General features: G+C 35.8%; 1 non-coding gene across 1 annotated transcript; it reads left to right on the top strand.

Annotated features, from left to right (window-relative positions):
* The first annotated feature begins 9,291 nt into the window (after nt 1-9,291).
* LOC114212002 (U6 spliceosomal RNA) lies at nt 9,292-9,393 on the top strand. The gene has a single exon (XR_003609878.1). It is a non-coding gene; the product is annotated as a U6 spliceosomal RNA (small nuclear RNA).
* The last annotated feature ends 9,441 nt before the right edge of the window (nt 9,394-18,834 follow it).

An 18,834-nucleotide genomic window follows, 5' to 3' on the forward strand; every position in this document is an offset into this window, starting at 1 on the left:
AACAGCCCAAGGAAATTTTCATGCCATGAGATGATTATAGTCTTAGCTTATAAACAATCAGCCCTCCTTTAGTTTTTTGACTTTGTGAGATGATGTGAAAACCCAAAAAAACACTCCCAATGTTTACTAGAAAAAAGAATTATAATCCTATGCAAATTTAACAAGGTTTCTTTGTCCACTTTTCTTGGGCCCAAGAATCACAGAATCAGATGAATGGGCAATTTTGCTTCTTACAAAAATAATTTTTAAACCAATCCCAATTACTTTCAGATTTATTAACAGAGTATTGTCTGCTTTCTCCCTACCATCTCACCTCCAGGCCACCTTTCCAGCTCTAGAAGCCCCACAGAAAAATTTGAAGTCTGGAGGTACACTGAAAATGCTAACTTGAAACTATTGACCAATGGTTATATGTCAAGAGTCTAGAGAATTTGACAGGAGCTTTGAATCAGCCCTGGTATTCCTGGTATTTAGAATGCCTAAGAAAGAAATACCAATCACCTTGGACAGCAGCTTCTCATGTGAAGGCTGTAACTGCCAAATGACCAGATGTCAATATAGTCAGCTCCCAACAATGGCTATAGGAATCCTATGGGGTCTGGAATGCTGAGATACTTATCCTGCTGACAGCAAAATAAACTACTGTCATCAAACCCTTGAAATTTAGGTCCTGTAGAAGTTAATTCTCTTTAAAGATATGGCAATCCGAAGTGCCATATTTAATGTACGTTAACTACTGGTGATAGGAAAGACAAGGATGGTGGTCATTGCCAGTAATTAATAAAGTATGTCATGTTTATACATCTCTGCTATTTCTCCATTCAAACCAATGATAAACCTACCCAAATAGTCCTTTGATTAATGAAATGATATTTAAAATCTTCTAAAGCAAAAGTCTATAGTTAGTTGAACTATATTAATATATCAATTACAAATTTAGAAAACAGATTCTGTAAGCCAAAGGGTTTTTAAATTATTTTCTAAAAAATCTACAGAAAAACTCCAATGTGCATTATACACAAATATAGCAAAGCGGGGGTGGGCGGGGAGGAAGGATAAAAATAATTAATAATCTTAGCCTCAGGGATAACAGGTGGTGAAATTTGGATTTTGCAAAGTACCTTTCAGACAACCAAAGATTTCTAATTATGGAAGGTAAGATGATTATCAACCTCATATGGCATGATTACCATAGTTCTGTTCAAGGCAGAATTTTCCACAGTCATCCTATCCAATTGGACATACTGCCATCAGGTCAGCCTTAAGAATTTTTCCTGTACCGGCAAATTGAAAATACTCCCAAAACTTTCTGACCCTTGTTGCCATGTAATTCCTCATATATTTATAACAGCTAGTAAAATTAGTCCACATGATAACCACATTTTATTATATGTAATAACTAAATCCATATAACTCAGCCTTAAAATCCTTCATGTTTAAGAAATCCAGTTCAATAAAAGTGAGCTTTCTGCATGTTTCTGTGTTTGATACATGATACATTTAGTTTTTAGAATTAAGAGATCCTTATTAAGCAAATATAGGCAAAGTAGGCAAATATAGTCAAATATATTTTAAGAGATTTTAAGACATCAAAATAATAAATGTATAGTCATAGTATTATTTCTTAAAGACACAAAAAGAAAAAATATATTTAACCAAAATTATTCCTCACTTCCATTATACTGATGATCTGTGAGAGTCCCAAAGTGTGAAATTAAGGAATAAAATAAATGGCTAAAAACACTGGGTAATTATAGTTAAGAAGTTACAGGCTTTTAGAAAATTATATACATTACAGTTTAAAACTTTCAATCCATAATCCAAAGACAAGATGAATCAACCTTAAAATCGTATTAAACAGTATTTAATAAATGTCAACACTGGATAAGAGATAGAATAATCAAGAGATTAGACCCCAGCAGTAAGATAGCAGGAGGCTAGGACTGGAAAAGGTGGATCAAAGGTACAAGTTGGGGCATCTCCTATAATGGCCACAGCCTCTGAATATGAAGAACAATCACACTCAAAGAAGGTAAAATCTTATGTCCACACAAAAACTTTCACATGTATATTTATAACAGTTTTATTAAAAACTTGGAAGCAACCATTATGTCCTTCAGTAGATGGAAGGATAAATAAACCATAGTATATCCAGATAATGGAATATTACTCAGTGCTAAAAAGAAATGAGCTGGGATGCCCAGGTGGCTCAGTCACTTAAGCATCTGCCTTTGGCTCAGGTCATGATCCCAGGATGCTGGGACTGAGTCCCGCATTGGGCTCCTTGCTCTACAGGGAGCCTGCTCCTCCCTCTGCCTGCTGCTCCCCCTGCTTGTGCTCTTTCTGTCTGTCAAATAAATAAAATCTTAAAAAAAAAAGAAAGAAAAGAAATGAGCTATCAAGCAATGAAAATGCATGAAAGACCTTAAATGCATCTTACTAAGTGCAAGAAACCAGTCTGAAAAGCCTACATACTGCAAGATTCCAACTACATGACATTTTGAAAAGGCAAAATATGGAGACAGTAAAAAGATCGGTGGTAGGCAGGGGCTGGGGAATGGAGGGGTAAATACGCAGGACACAGGATTTCCAGGGCAGTGAAACTATTCTGCATGATACTGCAAATGATGGATACATGTCATTACACATTTGTCTAAACCCACAAAATCTGCAACATCAAGAGTGAACCCTAATGTAAACTAAGGATTCTGGGTGATAATGATGTGTCAATATAGGTTCATTACTTGTAGGACATGTATCCCTCTACACGTTTAGTGCAAGAGGTATATGAGAAACCCTGAACCTTCATCTCAATTTTGTTGTGAACCTAAAACTGTTCTAAATAATAAAATCTATTTAATTTTTTAAAAAAGCAAATGAAGACTTTTTCAGACATACAACAGTTGAATTTATCACCAACAAAACTGTACTAGAAGAAATGTTAAAGAAAATCTTTCAGGCAGATATACTGGTAAATGATACCAGATGGAAGGAGAATCTACTACACAAATGAATGAAAAATACCAGAAATGATAGGTACATGGATAAACAGGCAATCTCCTATTATTATCTATATAGAGAATAACAGACTGCTTAAACAAAGATAATATTTACCAACGCAGCATGGGATTAATAATATACTAAAAAAGTAAAAGATATGACCAAAAACATCACAAAGGCTGGGAATCAAAAATGGAAATATACTATTACAAGGTTCCTATATTATATGTGAAGTGGTATAATACCACTTGAAGGTAGACTGTGATTAAATATGGATATCATAAATCCTAAAGTAACCATTAAAATAACAAAGCAAAGAACCATAGCTAATACATCAACAAAGGAGACAAGTGAGAAGAAAGAATAGGTGGGACAAGGGGAAGATGGTACATTTAGGGGCGCCTGGGTGGCTCAGTCAGTTAAGCATCTGCCTTCAGCTCAGGTCATGATCCTGGGGTCCTGGGATGGAGCCCCAAGTTGGGCTCCCTGCTCAGCAGGGAGTCTGCTTCTCCCACTCTTTCTGCTGCTCCCCCTGCTTGTGCCCTCTCTCTCTCTCTCTCTGTCAAATAAATAAATAAAATCTTTTTAAAAATGGTACATTTAAACTTTATCAACAATAACATAAGATATAAATGTCCTAAATACTCCAATTAAAAGGCAAGTTTTGTCAGATTGGAGACCAAAGCAAAACCCAATTATGTGCTTCTTATAGGAAATGTTCAAATATAAAGACACTAATAAGTTAGGGGCGCCTGGGTGGCTCAGTCAGTTAAGCGTCTGACTCTTGATTTTTGGCTGATGGTCGTGAGATCAAGCCCTGCATCAGGCTCTATGCTTAGAGCAGAGTCTGCTTGAGATTCTCTCTCTCTCCCTCTCCCTCTGCCCCTCCCCCTGTGTGCACTCCCTCCGTCTCTCTCTCTCAAATAAATAAAATATTTTTTAAAAAGACATTAATAAGTTAAAAGCACCAGATATAAAATCAATATACAAAATCCACTGCATTTCTATATACTAATAATGAAGTGGCAGAAGGAGAAATTAAGAAAACAATCCCATTTACAATTACACCAAAAATAATAAAATATCTAGGAATAAACTTAACCAAAGAGGTGAAAGACCTATATTCAAGCATCTGCCTCCGGCTCGGGTCATGATCCCAGGACCCTGGGATCGAGCCCCACATCGGACTACCTGCTTAGTGGGGAGTCTGCTTCTCCCTCTCCCACTCCCCCTGCTTGTGTTCTCTCTTTGTCGTTGTGTCTCTCTGTCAAATAAATGAATAAAATCTTTAAAAAAAAAAAAAGACCTATGTTCTGGAAACTATAAAATGCTGATGAAAGAAACTGAAGACAACACAAACAAATGGAATGATATTCCATGCTCATAGACTGGAAGAACAAATATTGTTAAAATGTCCATACTGCCCAAAGCAATCTACAGATTTAATGCAAATCCCTATCAAAATACCAACAGCATTTTTCACAGAACTAGAATAAACAATCCTAGAATTTGTATGGAACCACATAAGACCCTGGATAGTTAAAGCAATCATAAAAGAAAAGCAAAGCTGAAGGCATCACAATTCTGAACTTCAAGTTACATTACAAAGCTGTAATAATCAAAATAATATTGTACTGGTGCAAAAATAGACACAGAGAACCCAGAAATAAACCCACAATTATATGGTCAATTACTCTTCAACAAAGGAAATAAGAATATCCAATTGGAAAAAAGACAGTCTCTTCAACAAATAGTGCTGGGAAAACTGGACAGATACATGCAAAAGAATGAAACTGGACCACTTTCTTAAACCATACACAAAAATGAACCTAAGATGGATTAATGACCTAAATGTGAGACCTCAAACCATAAAAATCTCAGAAGAGAGTACAGACAGTAATTTCTCTGACATGGCCACAGCAACATTTTTCTAGATAGGTCTCCTGAGGCAAGGGAAACAAAAGCAAAAATAAACTTGGGACTACACCAAAATAAGAAGCTTTTGCACAGCAAAGGTAACAAGCAACAAAACTAAGAAAATCTGCTGAATGGGAGGAAATATTTACAAATGACATATCCGATGAAGGGTTAGTATCCAAAATATTTAAGGAACTTATAAAACTCAACACCCCAAAACAAATAATCCAATTAAAAAACGGGCAGAAAAGGGGTGCCTGGGTGGCTTAGTTGTTAAGCGTCTGCCTTTGGCTCAGGTCATGATCCCATGGGACTGAGCCCCGTATTGGGCTCCCTGCTCGGTGAGCCTGCTTCTCCCTCTCCCTCTGCCTGCTGCTCCCCCTGCATGTGCTCACTCTCTCTCTCTCTCTCTAATAAATAAATAAAATCTTTTTTAAAAAATGGGCAGAAGAGACGCACAGATATTTCTCCAAAGAAGACATACAGATAACCAACAGGCACATGAAAAGATGCTCAACCTTACTGATCATCAGGGAAATGCAAATCAAAACTACAATGAGCTATCACATCATACCTGTCAGAATGGCTAAAATAAAAAACACAAGAAACAACAAGTGTGACAAGGATGTGGAGAGAAAAGAACAGTTGTGCACTCTTGATGGGAACACAAACTGGTGCAGCCAGTGAGGAAGACAGGATGGAGGTTCCTAAAAATATTAAAAATAGAACTACCCTATGATCACACCTACTGGGTATTTACTCAAAGAATACAAAAACACTAATTCTAAAGGATATATGCTCTCCTATATTAACTGCAGCATTATTTACAACAGCCAAGTTATAGAAGCAGCCCGAGTATCCATCAATAGATGAATGGATAAAGATGTGATACACACACACACACACAATGGAATTCAGCCATAAGAAAGAATGAAATCTTGCCATTTGCAACATGGATGGACCTACAGAGTATAATGCTAAGTAAAATAAGTCAGTCAGAGAAAGACAAATACCATATGATTTCACTCATATATGGAATTTAAGAAACAAAACAAATGAACAAAGAAAAAAAGAGATAAACCACAAAACAGACTTGTAACTATAGAGAACATACTGATGGTTACCAAGAGGGGAGGTGAGTGGAGGGATGGGTTAAATGGGTGATGGAGATTAAGGAGGGCACTTGTGATGAGCACTGTGTGTTGTATGTAAGTGATGAAAGTATCTAACAAAACTAACAAAAATCACTCAAGAAGAAATAGACGACTTCAGTAATCTGTTAAAGAAATTTAACCTGTAGTTAAAAATCTACCCAGAAAGTAAACACTAGTCACAGATAGCTTCTTTGGTAAACTGTACCAAGAAATTAAGGAACAAACAATAAAAATTCTCCATATAACCTTCAAAAAATTAAACAAGAAGGAATCTTCGCAGGTCACATCATGAGGTCAGTACTCCCTGATACCAAACCCTGAAAGACATTGTAAGAAAAGGAAATTATAGACCAATATCTCTCACGATCATAGATGCAAAAATCCTCAACAGAGTATGAGCATATCAATTCCCACAATATATAAAAAGAGTAACAGGCATGACCAAATGCACTGCTGTCTTAATGTTCACAAGTCAATCAATGTAACCTACCATATTAACATTATAAAGAACAACAACAAGAACACATGATCTTAACTACTGATGCAGAAAAATCATTTGGCAAAACCCAACATCCACTCCAAATAAAAACTGAATAGACAACTTCCTCCACATTTTCAAGAGCAACTACAAATAACCTGCAGCTAACATTACACTTAATAGTGAAAGACCAAATGCTCTCCTCCTCAGATGAGGAATAAGACAAGGATGTCCATTCTCACTATTTCTATTCAACAATGTACTAGAGGTTCTAGGCAGTGCAGTCAGGGAAAGGAAAGAAATAAAAGCATCAAGATTATGGAAAAAAAAACAAAACTATTCGGTCAACATGATCACGTTTACAAAATATCTAATGAAATCTACAAAAAGCTACTAGAACTAATAAATGAGTTTATTGAAGTGCAGGATAAAAGATCAATATGTAAAAACCAATTGTATTTTTATATGCTATCAACAAATGACCAGAATCTGAAATTTAAAAAATACCATTTACAATAGCATAAAAAGTATGGACTATTTAAGGATAAATATGACCAAAGATGTAAAAAGATCTATACATTGAAAACTAAGCAATTCAACATAGTACCGAAGTCCCAGCCAGAACAATTAGGTAAGAAAAAGAAACCAAAGGAATCCAAATTGGAAAAGAAGTAAAACTGTCTCTATTTGCAAATATGATATTATACACATCATAAAGACTCCATCAAAACAACTGACAGACCTAGTCAACAAATTCTGTAAAGTTGCAGGACACACAACTGATATATAAAAATCAGATGGGTTTCTACTCAACAATAAAAAGTAGTTAACTAGTGTTAATACTATAATATGGATAAATCTTAAAACAAATATGCTAAGGAAAGAAACCAGACAAGAAAGTGCATATACTATATGATTTCATTTACATAAACTTCTAAAAAGGCAAATGTATACTGACAGAAAACAGATTCATGTCTGCCTTTGGGGGTGTGGGGAGAAGGAGAGGGGTTAGAGGAATTACAGGAATGAGGAAATTTTTAAGAGCGATGAATATTTTCATTATCTCAGTTGTGATGGCTTCACTGGCATATATATATATATATCCCAAGGTATCAAGTTTTATACTTTAAATATGTGGTTTAAGTCAATTATGCTTTAATGAAGTTATTCTTAAAATTAACCAAAAGCGAAGAGAAAAAGTTCCTATGGAAAGTTAACTTACCAGAAAGTATTATAATCAACATCTGGAAATAACTAGAATTAGATTAAAATCCAATAATTTTTTTAATTGATGAAAATGTTGAAAGGCTATAATTCACTTACATTTATTTTTTTTTTTTAAAGATTTTATTTATTTATTTCAGAGAGAGAGAGAATGAGAGATAGAGAGCACGAGAGGGAAGAGGGTCAGAGGGAGAAGCAGACTCCCTGCTGAGCAGGGAGCCCGATGTGGGACTCGATCCCGGGACTCCAGGATCATGACCTGAGCTGAAGGCAGTCGCTTAACCAACTGAGCCACCCAGGCGCCCCCACTTACATTTACTTTTAAAGATTATTCTATTAGAAAAATCTGCTTCATCCAATTAGGGTTTCATAAGTCCAAATACATTAATAAAAAACTATTTTTTTTTTTTTACAAAATCAACATCTGGTTTTACAGCCTAACATTTATAATATTTTACTCTTGGCTTCAGAGTATTAACATATATTTCATAAATTTCATACTAGTTTGGAAATACAATTCTAATTTATATACTTCATTTTTATTAAGTATTTTGTATCAGGGGAAATCTTAAGTATAAGCACCTAACATTTTGTAATACAGATGATGCTTTACATAGCATAAGAAATTCGATTTCCAGGATTAAAACCATCATTCAATATAAAGTGAGTACAAACAAACCTCACAGTCTCTCCCCACATTTCTGTAATTTTATATAGACAGAAAGATGGCTATGTAGTGCAAAGATCCCCAAAGGTAAAATTCAGCTTATAAATTCCCAGGTACTTAATATGTACTTTTTATATGAAATATTGTGGGGTAGGGGCTATAAGGTGGTATGATGTATTCTCTGCCCTCAAGGAATTTATAATCTAACAGAGGAAATAAGATTAACACATAATAGTAAAATCAACAGGTGACAAGACAAAAATGAGTAATGTAATTAAGTGGCCAAGGAATAATCTCTATGAGTTCAGAGAAGCAAGTGGTTTGGGATGGTTTCTAGATGACGATGAGATGAAAGTTTATCATACTGTACCATAACTGCTTATTTACTTGTCAGATTCCCCATTACAATGTTATTATGCTCCCTGAAAGCAGAGATCCTCTTATTATGAGTTAAGCCCAAAGCTCATGCCTGCAAAAGCATGCATGGTAAATAATGTATGAAAAACAGAACAAACCTTAAAAGACGTAGGCAAGGAGGATCTAAATACACAAATAAGAAAATTCAACTTTTGGCAGAGCTAGTAGTATTAAGCAAAAGCATATTGTTGGAAAAATAAGAATGATTCTGTAAGAGTGGGTTAAGCCAACATACCCAGAGGGTAGGATCATGCAGAAAAAGCAGATAAGATAGAAATGGTATAGTTAGTATAACCTCAACTAAGACTGAAGGTAATAAGTCCAATTAGGGGACTGAAATAATTCACACATAAGCCAAAGAAGACCTAAGCCAAGATATGGGCAGTGGAAAAGGAAACTAGTTATAACCCAACATCCATTAGGAAGGAAAAATTGTTCTTGCTTCAGGAGTACACACTAAAATTAGAATGATACAGAGATTAGCATGGCTGCTCAGCAAGGATGACATGCAAATTCGTGAAACATTACATATTTTATTAAAAAGAAAGAATTGCCAGCATATGTTGACCTAGTTGAGAGGGAGAATAAAAAAAATGTGGAAAGTAAGGATGACCAAGCCTTCAACTTTGGGTAACAGGAAACATAGTGGTGCATTTTCAACACAGAATGGGGGGTTAATTTTGATTATTAATCAAATTATAAGTAGTTTTAATATTAAACTTGGATTTTTACACATCAAACAAGAAATTTCAAGGAGAAAGTGTGAGATTTTCAGACAGACCATTGAAGAGATCAGGATTAGATATATTTCCTTAAAAAAAAAAACTTAATCAGAGCTTTTGGCTGAATCCAGGAGAGTAAATCTGAGCTGTAGGAAATATCCATAATGTTGAAGGACACTGGAAAAAAGAGAAAAAGACCAATGGAAAAAGACACTCAAGATACTGCAACAAAGAGGCCAAAGAGCAATATTAAGGCAAGGGCTGATAATAGTGGAGATAGTACCAGAAGGTTAAGAAGTAGGATTTGGCCACCATGGAAGATATCAATTACCTTTGAGAATCTAAATCAGGGTTAACAACCTGTTCTCAATTTTAAAGGAGAACAAATGCTAAAAACTTTGGTGCAGCATAGTATGTACATAGCACTGCCTCAAGAACTGTGGATATTAAAAAAATGTAATGCTTAGCAATAAGGAAGTGTGTGTGTGTGTGTGTGTGTGTGTGTGTGCGCGCGCGCGTGCGCATGCGTGTGTGTAAAACCAGGAAGGGGAAGGAAGTGGCAGCGGAGTGGGAACTGGTGCATATTTAAACACAAGAAAATATACTAATAACCAGAATCCAAGAATAAAAAAATCAAGCTGGCAGACTGAATAACCAGTTGCTGACTTTTATTTTTTTTTAAGATTTTATTTAGTTGACAGAAAGAGACATAGCAAGAGCGGGAACACAAGCAGGGTGAGTGGGAGAGGGAAAAGGAGGCTTCCCACTGAGGAGGGAGCCCGATGTGGGGCTCAATCCCAGGACCCTGGGACCATGACCCGAGCGCAGGGTAGACGCTTAACAACTGAGCCACCCAGGCGCCCCAGTTGCTGACTTTCAAAAGCATTTCAACAGCTCTTTAGACCTACTCTGTCTAAAATGGTAGGCACCAACTATATGTGGCTATTTAAATTATTTAAATTAAGTTAAAAATTCAGTTCCGCCTTCACACCAGCCACATTTCAAGTGCTCCACAGCCACATGTGAATAGTGGCTACTGTACAGGACAATGCATATACAGAATATTTCCATAATCCCTGAAATTTTATTGGACAGCAATGCTTCATACCATGGCCTTTTGAAAGTATGTAAATTAACTCCAAATTCTTCTGAAATGTGTTTGTATTATAATGGAATAATGTATTCATCCTCTTTGGTCCTTCTCAAGGGTGAGCACAAGTACCTAAATGCATGCACACATACAGCATTTTGCTGAGAAAGACATAAATCAAAAACAGAATTCAACTTGCACAGAACCATAAGCATTGATTACAAATCCCTAGAAATACTACATGACTAGTTAATGTCTTCTTTTTTAGTTGTTTTTCCTGACACATCAATTCATCAAGCATTTTCAATAAATACATTTCACAGATGGGTTTCACAGATGGGCAGACTGAGGCCTATCGTGAGGAACAGTTATGAGGAACAGCTATGAGGAATGTCAGTTGCTCCAGCGTTTCTCTCTCTGAGGATTCTCTTTTCAACAGCCAGAGCTTAGTCGGCTCCCTCTCCGTGTACTTCCAGAGATAGCATTTCCTTTAATCTCTCTGAAAGGTGTCAAAAACCTCACCCATGGGCCATGTCAAATGCTAGCTAAGAAATCAACCATGGACCAGATATCTCCTACTAGATGTGTACTATGTAGGTAGGTGGATATTTCATCTGAGACAATTATGCACTGCACTATTATGGCATACAAGGGCACTTGAATAGCCAGTTTTATACTGCTTTTCTGCCAAGAAGCCAAATGAAAACTGTTCAAAAAAACACGTTCTTCAGTTCCCCTCTGTATTCACTATAAATGTCATTACTCATATTTATCTGCATATGTTTAACACAGTTACATGCATAAATGCATCCAGAGTGGACTTCAGCAAGTCATAAAAACAGACCTGAATAATAGAAGGACACACATTTTGAAGAGAAAAGAAGAATGATAAACATGGCAGAAGAACTAAGAATAATTCCAACCTTCCCTACTATCCACAGTGCAACACTGGATTTTTCTGGCATAAAGTCCCAATGTAGTTCTGTATGGTATTTCAGGAACTTGCAAGGATAAACATTATCAACAGTACTCAACAAATTTGAATTATGTTTCCTGATGATTTTTTTTACTTTCTCTTTGTGTCCATTGTGTTGGCATCACTGCAGCCAGCCAGATATATATGTGCAGTTACTAACAAAAGGGAATAGACTCCACAGTTCACTGGAATTATTATCTGATTCATCAAGACTTCTCACAAACCCCTGTCCAATGACTCATATGATTATTGTCCTAAAATTGTCAAAGATTTCCAAAGATTTCCCTTCCTTCATTCAACAAACTCATGAAGTTCAGCATCCTCCAGGAAATCTCTGTTTCTGTCAGTGGATTAACAAATTGACATTCTTTGCCCCTCTCCCCCATTTCCTGTTATTTCAAGTCAGATCACAGCTCAGATATCATCTCCACAAAGAGTTCTTGCTTGGTTACCCCCTGTCACCAACTGTCACTAAGTCACTGTCACGTCATATTTAATTTTCATCATAGCATTTACCATTAGAGGAAATTATCTTTATATAGGTTTCTAATATGTCTGTTTAATATATATCTTCCCCAAATAGAATATGAGCTTCATGGGAGCAAGACTGTCTGTTTAGCTTAGTGAGCTGTGACTGGCACATTACAGACATTCAAACAACCATTAGATGAAATCCAATCAAGCCTCTAGACCTAAATTTTGATGCACAGTAAATTCAGAGAATAGAGGTACACATTAAATAACACCAAGAGGAAATCAAGGCAAATCAAGAATCTGGAAGATAATACACAGTAACTGACTTGAACTCTTCAATAAGTCAATGTTGTGGAGAAAAGAAAGTGGGGAGATTCTAATTTATGGAATTGTTATTTTCTTAGGAATGATAATGACATTGTGGTAACTTAGGCAAATGTCCTTATTCTTAAGAGATCCAGACAGAATTGTTAATGAGTGAAATTTTTTAATCTGTGCAACTTAAGCTTTCAAATGGGATGGCAAAACTGTGTGTGTGTATGTAGGGAGAGAGAGAAAGAGGAAGTATAGATGGTAAATCTTAAAGGATATTATATAGGTGTTCATTGTACTTGTCTTTTGACTTATTTGCATGTTTTATTATGAAAATCTTTAAAGTTGGGGAAAAAAAGCTTTTGATGAAAGGTAACAAATTCCTACTGATTCTAGCCTACCTAATACCAAATGCTCAGGACCACTATTCCTCCAATTTTTCATGATAAGAATGTTTATTCACACTTATTTAATAATCTAAGGCATCTTTCTATTAACTGCTATATGTCTGTTGTATGTCCTTTATACCATTTGGTTCAATGATAATCCTTTGTAAAGTAAGAGCCCAGATGTTGGAAATCATGCCAGTCAATTCATACTGCCCATACTAGAAAGCCAAGCACAGAGAGATAATTAACAAATAGATCAGCTACCCATTTAGGTAAGTCATGGATCTTGAACATCTAGATAGAGATTTTTAAACCAGTCCCAGAAGAGCTGGCCATGAAAGGGAAAGTAGTTAACCTATAAAATGAAGTTCATTTCAGTTCCCAAATGCTTACACTGCAAATTCCATCAAGCCTGCCTCAAACATCATGGTCACTAAAACGGGCATCCTGCAGAACCCAAAATGACATACGCAAACTAATGAATTCCTCATTTCCTTTGACTTTCCCAGATCACTTACCAGACTATAAGCTGCAAGAAAACAAGAGTTTGACTATTTGTTCACGCTGCTGTACTATCAGTGCCTAAAAAGAAATTCTAGAATTTATTAGATACCCAATACATATTTGTTGAATGAATTAATGAATCAAATGCTGGCAGAACAATGGCTCTCCAACTTTTGCATGTATCAAAATTCCCTGAAGCACTTGCTAAAACATAGATTGCTAGACTCCACTCCCAGAATTTCTGATTCAGTATTTTTAGACTGCGGCCCAGGAATGCATTTTTCTTAAGATTTTATTTATTTTACTTGAGAGAGAGAGAGGGAGAGAGCACAAGCTGGGGGAGCAATAGAGGGAGAAGCAGACTCCATACTGAGCAGGGAACTGACGCAGGGCTCAATCCCAGAATCCTGGGATCATGACCTGAGGGGAAAGCTTAACCCACTAAGCCACCCAGGCACCCCAGGAATATGCGTTTCTAACAAGCTACCATGTAATGCTAATGCAAGTGGCCTGGGGACCACGTTTTAAAGGAAAAAGTGCTATAAGAATTATCTCTTTCAACTTTCCCCCTTGCTTCAGATAGCTGCTACCTCAGAAGCAAACACAGTACTATACAATCTTTTGTATACGATACCTAATGTACCTCATTGTTTATTTGACAAATAATCTTCTTATGGTATTACAGAAACATTTAAGCTTGAATTTAGGTTACACAAAATTCAGACACCTTCCCATCAATCAAGCCAAATATTTACCATAGGTATTTTACTGCCTGCCAGGGGAAGCTAGAATTCCATATTAGCAGCTCAGCATATTACTCCTCCAGCTCATTTTTGTGCATTTGGAAGAAGGCTAGGAAAATATACACTATCTCTTTGCAGTAAGATTGCTCCGTGAAGCATGTCTGCCCCCAGAGAAATCAGGTGTCTCATGCACTGCAGAAATTTATGTTAAAGAAAGTCTGTTTATGAGAGGCGAATGTGTAACCCAAATTTATCTCCCAGTGACAATTTCAGAATCTGAAAATTTCCAACTTCCCCCCTTGTGAGTTGCTTGAAATTGCTGTTTTTCAAGTCAAGAACACCTGTTTAGTGTTTTTCTCCTTGCCCTCCCTGGTAAATGGAACCACTAGGAAAACAGCATCTGAAGGTTTTAATGAATAAGAAACACAAAGTATTGACAGATTTCAGCACATTATACAACCCTTACCCTGTCCCCCTAATGAGGTAAGATCAAAAAGGAAGAAAACAGTTGTGATATTGGGCTCTGGAGTTTGTTTTTAAACTGCTGCAAATGAGCTCAGATAGAGTACCATTCTACTGGGTACAGTCATAAGCAATTTGCACATTGCTGTGAAATAACATATACAGACATGACTGTGGTAAGTGAACACCTAAAGATTTGATGCTCAGCATCAGGCACACTTCCAAATAACTTTCCTTCTCAACTATACAACACTCCAGCAATCAAGATTCCACTTGCACCTTTACCACTGGGTCAGATCTAACAACAAAGCAAAAAACAAAAAACAAAAACAACAAAAAGCCTGAGCCACTTACTGAACCTTATTCTAATTCAATAGTTATTGAATACCTAACTCTATATAAATACAGATTTTGAGAACAGAAAAGGAAAATATTAATTACAGCTAGGTGGGATGATGAATCATCTGATAAACGGTTACAAAGCACTTATTTTATGCTAGTCATTGACCTAGGTGCAAACATATATTTAATGGTGGCAGTCCCATTTGTGGGTCTTGGTCTAGTCATACATACAAATAAACAGGTCAACAAATAAATGGTTATGTAATTACAAGTTAAGAAAGGTACACCAATGGGATGCCTGGGTGGCTCAGTCGGTTAAACATCTGCCTTCGGCTCAGGTCATGATCCCAGGGTCCTGGCATCAAGTCCCGCATCAGGCTCCTTGCTCAGCAGGGAGCCTGCTTCTTCCTCTGCCTGCTGCTTCCCCTGTTTGTACTCTCTCTCTCTGACAAATAAATAAATAAAATCTTTAAAAAAAAAAGAAAAGAAAAGAAAGGTACACCAAAAGAAATGAACAGAAGATCTTCCAATCAACCAACATTTGCTATTCAGTCAGGTCTTGAAGGATGAGTGGAATTTTGAGAACCAGATGAGGAAAAACTGAGGAAAGGAGGGAGAAGAGTAGTCTGTGTAGAATGAATAACATGAAAAAATCTACAGTATAGAAAATTACAGGTGAGCCATCAAATAGAAGTGAGATCTCAGAAGGCTTTGAACTCTATATACAAGAGAATATGGGATTTATTCTCTAGTCCAGAGGTGTACAAATTGGGTTTTACAAAATAATAAAAACACTGAGTGTAGGAAGAATAAGTTAAAAACCTATTTACATTTCTTTGGGCACCTAGGTGGCTCAGTCAGTTATGTGTCTGAGTCTTGATTTCAGTCAGGTCATGATCTCAGGGTTGTGGGATTTGGCCCCACATTGGGCTCCATGCTCAGCAGAGTCTGCTTGTCCCTCTCCCTCTGCTCCTCCCCCCGCTTTCTTTCCCTCTCTCTCTCTCTCTCTCTCTCAAATAAATAAATAAATAAATAAAATCTTAAAAAAAAATCTATCTACATTTCTTATCTAATTTTTAAAATACAAAGATCAGTATGGCTTTCTTACTTGACCCATATGTTGGATGGACACAAATCTTGAAAGGAACCTTGACAGAGAAGGTCAATCTTGCCCTCACTTGCAGTGCTTATACAAGCTGCCCTGAGATGCTATGGATGTGGATAATTTAAATTAGTAGAGTTCTTATAATACTTTATAATAAGAAGAGGACTCATCAGGAACATCTTACATATCACTTAATTGTTCATTATCTCAAGGGAGAGTATTTAAACAAGTTATCAAGTTATCAAATTAAAGATAAATTATACATTTTTCTTTTAGAGAAATTAATTCCAAATTTGCAGGTCTATTCTATGATGACAATAGATTTTAAATGCCATACATGCTTTATCTGTTCCTTCAAGGTAAATGTAAATATTTTTATAACTAAGAAAGAAACTTCAGGGCACCTGGGTGGCCCAGTTGGTTAAGTATCCATCTCTTCTTTTGGCTCAGGTTGGGATCTCAGGGTTGTGAGATTAAGCCCTGCGGTGTGCTCTGTGCTCAGCATGGAGTCTGCTTAAGACTCTTTCCCTCTCCTTCTTCCCCTCCCCCACTCTCTTTCTCTCGCTCAAATAAATAAATAAATAAAATCTTTTTTTTTTTTTAAAGAAAGTAACATCTTTGAGGAGAGAAAAAAAGTTATGGAGAGAACACTTAGAACATCAATGTTTGGAAATATTCCCATTTTTAAATTGTTTATCAAATGACATAAGTATGTCATATATTTAAACAAATATATATCAACACATTTAAATTTGGAAATGGAATTTTCTAGTTTGTATATAAATCTTTTAAATGAGTTTCAGATGGTTTACAGCCATTTGTTAATAATACAAAAATGCCTGAGGATTAATTTACAAGATTAATTAATCTGCAAGAAAAACTGATTAATGTTAAAGAAGGTAAAAATGTACATGTCAAATTTCAGTAAAAAACTTTCACACAACAGAGCAGATAGAAAAATGAGTATCATGACAGTGCAGTAAACAATATAATCTCTTATATGTATATTATGAGGCAACCTTTTTTAGTTGTAACATCTATAACAAGTATCAAAATAATCTGGATGTAGTCTGAGATACTAAATGTTAAATCAAAGTGTTAAACCAGGGGCACCTTGGTGGCTCAGTCAGTTAAGCGCCTACCTTTGGTTCAGGTCATGATCCCAGGGTCCTGGAGTGAGCCCCATGTAGGGCTCCCTGCTCAGCAGGGAGTCAGTCGGCTTCTCCCTCTTCCTCTGCCCCTCCCCCTGCTTGTGCTCTTTCTGTCTCTCTCTCTCTCTCCAATAAATAAATAAAATCTTTAAAAAAAAGTGTTAAACCAAAATTTTCATGAACTAATGGTACATGATTTCATTACATTTCTATTACAGTAATATTAACAATTTTTACTGAGGAATAGAAATTTTGTACCATAAACAGTTTTTTAAAATATTTTGAATTCTTGTTTAGTTCATCCTTTGCACATAATTTTAGATGCTTTATTTTCTTATAGGTATATAAAATATTAGTACAATAGCATATGAACAAAAATAAATACAAACATATTAATGTGTACACAAATTTGTACTGATAGGTTGCATAATTAAAACAACATGCCTTACTGAAAAGGCTGCCAATGAAGCTTTTTGAAGAGATATAATACTCTACACTGGACTCTATGGAGATTAGTATGCTAGCAAAGATTAAAGATGAGAAACCAATGGTAGAAAAAAAAGTCAAAGACTATTGCAATGATCCTAATAAATGAGCCTGAAATAAAAGAGTCACCTTGTGATCCATAAAGGAAAAAATAGGTCTTATACGTATTGTGATAGGCAGAATAATGCCCCCCCAAAAATATCAATTCCCAGTACCTGTGAATATATATATTAAATGGCCAGAGAGAATTAACATGGCAGAGGAATTAAAGTTGCTAAACAAACAAACAAAAAAAAGTTGCTAACCAGATGACTTTAAAGAGCTTAATATGGATTATCTTTGTGGGCCCAATATAATCATAAGCATTCTTAAATGTGGAAGAGGGAGGAAGAAGAGTCTGTGGCAATGTGATACAATATGAGAAAGACACAATCATGCACTGCTGGCACTGAAGATGGAAGGGGCCGTGAATCAAGGAATGTAGGAAGACTCTAGGAAATGGAAAAGAAAATGAATTTTCCTTTAGAGCCTCAAGAGGAATGCAGCACTATCAACATCTTGATTTTATCCCAGTGAGACCCAATTTCAGACTACTAACCTCCAGAACCATAATAAGTATGTGTTGTTTTAAGCCACCAAGTCCATAGTAATTTCTTACAGCAATAACAGGAAACTAATATAAGTATTATGGAAGAAACATGATACATAATAATTAGAAGAAAAACTAAAAAGGTGAAAATGAGTTGGATGTTTAAAGTTCAGGAGACTCCAAGAGTGAAGTTTACAATTACAGAATCAAAGATGAAAAGAGGAAAAAACAGATGTAGGGAGTAACCCAAAAATATTCTTATAAAGCCACCTAGGGTTCTAGTTTTATATTTTACCCTTAATACATACAAATCAGTTATAATAAAGAAACCATCCCCCAATTCAGTGATATTTTCAAAAACCAATATCATATTAAACTTTTATAATTAGACATTTAATTATTAAAACTGGGAAAGATGTAAAATAAAGAAAGCATCTGCTTGACCAGCGATTAAATGCTACACCATATAGAAACCTATCCTAAATACAATCTCAGTATCAAGAAAAAGAAAACAATACTAACATCTTTTCACTGTTCTTGTCTTTGGCTTCTTTTTTCTCCTACCCTTAAATGTGTTGTATTCCTATAAATAACAAGGTGCTTCTGCACCTAAATTTTTGTTTGTTTGTTTT

Source organism: Eumetopias jubatus, unplaced genomic scaffold (genome assembly GCF_037043125.1).
Source record: "Eumetopias jubatus isolate StellerSeaLion01/CBP00866 unplaced genomic scaffold, mEumJub1_p1.0 scaffold_5, whole genome shotgun sequence".
In the NCBI taxonomy this organism is placed as follows: domain Eukaryota; kingdom Metazoa; phylum Chordata; class Mammalia; order Carnivora; family Otariidae; genus Eumetopias; species Eumetopias jubatus.